Source organism: Brassica napus, chromosome A9 (genome assembly GCF_020379485.1).
Source record: "Brassica napus cultivar Da-Ae chromosome A9, Da-Ae, whole genome shotgun sequence".
In the NCBI taxonomy this organism is placed as follows: domain Eukaryota; kingdom Viridiplantae; phylum Streptophyta; class Magnoliopsida; order Brassicales; family Brassicaceae; genus Brassica; species Brassica napus.
The window spans coordinates 34,224,675-34,230,674 of NC_063442.1; the positions used below are offsets into that span (position 1 = coordinate 34,224,675).

The 6,000-nt window shown below is 33.9% G+C and overlaps 1 pseudogene; it reads left to right on the forward strand.

Moving 5' to 3' along the window:
• The first annotated feature begins 389 nt into the window (after positions 1–389).
• LOC106380125 lies at positions 390–6,000 on the forward strand (annotated as a pseudogene).

A 6,000-nucleotide genomic window follows, 5' to 3' on the forward strand; every position in this document is an offset into this window, starting at 1 on the left:
TATTTTATAAATGATTACTGAATTTATTAATGTATAATAATAATTCAAATTAATTTCCAAATTAATGAAAAATATTTAAATATAATTTCGAAAATGAAGATCTTGTAAAAATCTTTTAAAACAGATTTGTTAGATTTTTAAAATAAATATATTTATATTTTAAATAAAAAGATATCAAAAGATATTATGATTAAAGTATTTTAAAGATTCTATGTATTATTATTCTTAATAAAATACATTTAATAAGATTTCTAAGTGATGGTCCAAATAAAAAAAATCACACATGAAAGAAGTCATGACTTCTCTTTTAATATATAAGATATATACCAAATTATAAAATATAGTTAAATATTTTATACTCATTTCATGTTTACAATTTCAAAGTTAAAAAAAGAAGGATTTTGTTGACATTCCATTTTTAATTACCTACCATTTTTGTTTTTCCAAAAAAAACACACGATCCAACAAAATTAAACCACGTTACTTATTTTTGTTGAATTTTTAAGAGCAAGAGAAAACAGTTTTTTTAAATTTTTTCCGTTAAGCCTCTAAAAACTTACTGGTTTCAAATACAAATATTATTTAAATTTTCAGATAGGTATTAAAACTATCAAGTAAAAACCTCAGAAATTTCAAAATCAATTACAGAAAGTTGTTAAGAATTCTTTTGAGTTAACACTTGATTTTATCTAACACACTTTCACAATTTAAATGGTTACAAAAAAAATTAATTACAGCATTAAAGATTAAAACCCTGTTTTTTGTAAGGACTATAAAATAAATATTTTTTCACTTCAAATTAAAAATGTCAAACGTTTGATATCTTGCTTACCTAGTCCATCGTGTTCAACCTCTAGAACAGATCTATCCAAAGTTTTCTTTGAACCCTAAGATGCTCTTCTTCGACCAGCTTTGATTTCTCATATATGTCTGCAATAAACCAAAATAATTTCAGAACTTAACAATACAAATATTTATGCTATGTTGTTACCATGATTTTGCAGAATAAGTTTCATATGAACTCATTACACACCACCACAAATACCTGCAAGTTCTGGAAGCCCTGCAACAAAATCTTTTAAGGATCGACATATTAATCTCTTCGGACGCAATTCCTACTTGACCCCCACAATCCAATGCTTTGAAAGAGGTTCAAAGATGACTATATTCCATTGTATTCATCTAAAGTTTGTCGATAATATTACTAATTCTGGCTATGAATAAAGAAAAATTTTGAAATGGTGCAGACAAAAACGAAATAAGATAAGAAGAAAATATTCGAGATCAAAACTGAAAATTAGGAAAGATAAAAAGATATGTTGTTTCGCTGCTTTGATAATGAAAAGAATAGAGAAAAATGGAAGAAAAAAAATACAGACATTGGGGGTGATTGGTTGAGTTGTAACTTTAGAAATTTACTTTAGAATTTTGTCTGTAGGATTTTTTGATTTAGCTTTAAGAGCTGTACCTTTAAAATTTCCTACAGCCAAAAAGATGGAGCTTTAGAAAATAAGACTTTTATAGCTAGTTTTTTTTGTTTTTTGGCTGTAGCTTTAATTTTTTGGTTGTAGCTTTAAAAAGTAATGTAAAGCATGATTGGTGATTTTAAAGCTGTAGATAAAAATTAAAGCTAAAGTCACTTGCTAAATCCCAACCAATCACCCCCATTGAATTAGTTGATCAAAAGTTATACTGCAGAAAAGAAGATTTTGAAGTCGTGATCAGTTTGATGAGATATTCTGAGAAATTTTAGGATGTAGTTGCTGGAAATTAGGAATCAAAGAATTTTTTTCCAATCAATTTTGTTTTAAAAAAAATATTTTCCAAGTATCAGATTTTGATTTGCCAGGCGAGCTTTAGTATATAATATACAACACAAACGAAACCTCTTCTTCAAGTCAAAAACAATAAAGAGGAGCCATGGCGAATTCACAGACTGTGATGCTTGTGATCAGATCAGCGAGGCCGAGTTTTCGCAACTACCGTGATAAGGTAGCTTTCGTACTTCACGCTTCCTTCGTCGCCTCCGGTTTCAGAGTCGTCGCGGCGGACGGCATGCGTTCGCTGAAAACGCTCTAGTTTCCTCTCCTACACAAGGTTCGTATTGTGTGTTTCCTCTTATAGGTGGTTTTCGTTAGGTTTTAGGATTGTGGTTGTGGATGTGTAGGAGAGGTTGGGATCGAAGGTTGGAACGAGTTCGACGAGTACGCGTTTGTGTATGCGAAAGGATCGAAGAAGTTTCTAGTTAAGTGTTTTGCGATAGAGGATAAGCTTCTTGTTGATGCCCTAGATGAGGGTGGAAAAGAACCTGCTCATATCGAGATAGAGTATGTAATCGTGCCTCTTTGTTTGTGCTCTGTGGTGATCTCAATCTTGAATTTACTTGTGTGTGTGTGTTTTTGTTCAGACCTGAGAAGTATGCTGCTGAGTCCGGAGTGGAGAGTGATTACGATGCACAGTTCAAGAACTTGGGGAAGTTAGTCAGTGATTTACAGGATGAGCTTCTCTACAAGCTTGATGAAGGACTTAAACCTGTTGCTTCTACGTCCCAGTCCAGGTAAAACCCTCTAACCACATTGCTCATAAGCCGTTACTTAGATTCATGGGGCTAGGAATGAACATATGAGTTAAGTTGGCTTTGTTCTGATAGATGTGATTACATAGAACTGTTTCGTCAATGTGCAGAGACTACTAGTATTGTATCTCGGTTTTTGCCGTGGTTCATAGATTTCTCATCGTTAAAAGTTATATTTATGTAGTGAAGGCATTTGTTAGTAGTTGGACTAGGATGATATATGATTTTGTAATTCTTGAAGTGTATTCTAAGACCTCCATCTTTTATCATATGTGTGGCTTGTAGTTCGGAGAGTAACAAAGAGTCTGAGTCTGGATATTACGGTCGAAAGAGGCCTGTTCCATCATTCCCTCCGGTGATTGGTGGTTTTGGCGATGGAAGCATGCTTGTAGGACCAAATGATCTTCGTATGTTCCCCCGATTTGGTGATCATCCTGACTTCATGATACCACCACAACCGTAAAATCTCTCTCCCTTTATTGCATCGTTTTCTTTTACACAAATGCACATATACACAGCTCATAATATAGTTGAACACAAGAAAAGTTTTCAACTTAACATGGATTCTTTTGGTTTTGACAGGGGTGTTCCACCTCCTGGTGTTCGTTATGATCCACCTCCACCTAGTGGCCCAGATTTTGGCCCAGGTTTTGAGCCAAGCCCGTTCAGAAGGTAAGTACAGTTGTCTAATTTTTTAATTGAACAAATATATTCCACACTCAAAAATTTGTTATCTGACGCTTGTCTTGATAGGCAACCTCCAAGGAGGCAAGGAGATGTTCATCCCGATCTTCAGCATTTTCGCCGCTGGCTTGGTTAAAGATTATATGTAGCCATCTTCAAAAAGAAGCACAAGAAAATGTGGTCTTAGTAATAAATTCATCTTTGCTTTTTGTCAAGATTTCCCTAGCTGTTTATTTCTTTCTTTGCTTTTGTTGCATAGCTGCTTGCTTATGTTTATAACTTTGATATATAAATAAATAAATAAAGTTTTGGCTTATTTCGCTTTTGAAATTCCGTCTTGTTAGCGTCTGAATCATCAATTCGCTTGATAGTTCAAAACTAGAGCATCATCTCAACTACTATGCTTCTGGTTGTATGAATTTATATATCGATGATGCATGAGTCTTAGTGATAGACTGATAGTTCCAAACTTCCAGTTGTTATTATGCGTTAGTCTTCGTTTAACTCGAGCCTCTATCGTTATTTCCACTAATGACTTCTTTCCTTTGCCAAACAAAGGTCTTGCAAAAGTTTTTTTTTACTAGAACATGTTTCGTGACAAAAAAAAAATAATACTTTTCTTGTTGTTGTTTGGATGGCTCTCTCTCTTATCTCTCTAAATATCTTTGAGAGAGAGAGTCACGGTCGTTTCTTCTCGTCGTCGATCTCTTTACGGCGACAAGCTCTTCCCGCTCACGGGAGTTGACTCCGGTATATGGTGGTCTCTTTGACGCCACATAGTCGGCTTTTGTCTCTGGTGGCTCGCGTTCTTCACGGCGGAGCTATCCGACCTTTGACTCTGGTGGCTCGCGTTCCTCACGGCAAAGCTATCCGGCTTTGTCTCCGGCGGCGTTGGCGTCGCTGACTTTCTTCCGGGATTTTCTTGGGTTTCTTGATCTTTGCCGGTTCTTCTCTTCCGTTCAATCGACGTTTAAACTTCTTCTCCGACTGTTCAATCATCTTCTCCTAAGGAATCATTTCATCTTCGAGCTTCGTTGGATCTATAAAGATGTATGGTTCTCATTTAGGAGTGTCGGTGTATGATTGTTTGAATGATTTTCGATTGGCTCTGGTTGTTATGAAGCGAAGATTATGTGGCTTGGCCTTGTTCGATTCGGATCTTCTGTTTCTCAGACTGCTCTCGACGTCTGTCGATTGACGCTATCTGAATATCACAATCTCAAAGACAATGGCTATGGCGTTGTGATGATGAGCCTTCGATCTCCTCTATCGTTTTCGGTGGTTCTCTTTTGCAGGCTCCTGTTCCGGTGTGTTCCGATGGAGTTCCGGCGAGAACTTTCAAGTCGGTGATGAGGTGGCGCCTCAACTTGACACGTGGTTTGCTACTGTTCGGGGTTCAACACGTGTTTATGGTTGCTACGATCTATCTCTTTGGACTGGGTTTTTTTTCGGTTGGGCCTGGGTTTATGGCCTTAAGTTGTTCTGTTAAGTTGTAATAGTTTTGGGCTCTATCCCTTTTGGGTTTAGTCCTTTTAATAAACATCAAGATGGCAAAAAAAAAAAAAAGCTAGCCCATTTATAATAGTATTATTGCCCAGCTATTCTTTTCAGTCACAGGCCCAGCTACTTTCTCCTCTGTCTCAATTCGCCTACTTTCTATAAAGTACAAAATGGCTAATCTCACCACACAATGATAAGCTAAACACTAAAAATAACCACGGTGTTACATCTATCTCTTTGACTAAAAGTCTACATTATTAATTCACTAGGGTCAGTCCGCGCTACGCGCGGGATTTGGATTACGTATCTTTCCTTTTGCACAAAATTGTAAGAGTATTGTTTGTGAGTTATTGGCTCCGATTGGTGACATGTTGATTTAAAGTTGATTTACAATAAAAATTATAACTTGATGTAACTCGAAGTAGAAACTATGTGGTAGAAACTGTAGATTTATGTTGTGAATTCGCAGAAAAAATATGAGTTACAATTTTTTTTACTTATTGACTGGTAACGTTTTTGATGTATAAATTGCAGTATATATATATATATATATATATATAAAATATAAATATCAGTAATAATAACTTAACATGTTAACAAAAAAATTATAAATAATAATTAAATTTATTATAAAATTGATTAAATTTAAAATATATTAAACTAAGTAAATTAAATTAAACTAAAATTAAGGAAATAAAGTAATATAATTATGTAAATCTTCTACCAAAATGTACATATATATTTACATATACATTTTTTTGACAACTTTTTTCTTGGGACAACATTTACATATAATTTAATGTATGTAAAAACCTTTAGTTACCAAATAGATTTAGCAATTAAATTATAGAAATAATCTTAGATAGTTTAAATAGAACTAATAGTTTATAAATGGACTAACTAGTAAACATCTATATAAAATAAATGTTTCACGTGAGACAACTATGAATGCATTTTTTTTAAATGTGAAAGTTCAAAAAGTAACCGTATGATAACTGACTTAAAACCAAAAAAAAAAACTAATTCAACTTCTAATACATGGCATTTTGTTTGATGTTGAGTTAAGACTTGAGTTATCAATTTTTTCAAAGGATTAACTCAAAATTGTAACTCATATATAATACATTGTAACTCGAACACTAACTCAAAAAAATAAAAGTAACTCATGAATGGTAACATTTTTGAATTACACCCTTAACTCAAACTTAATCAATGGTAACTCATGTCACCAATCAAAGCCA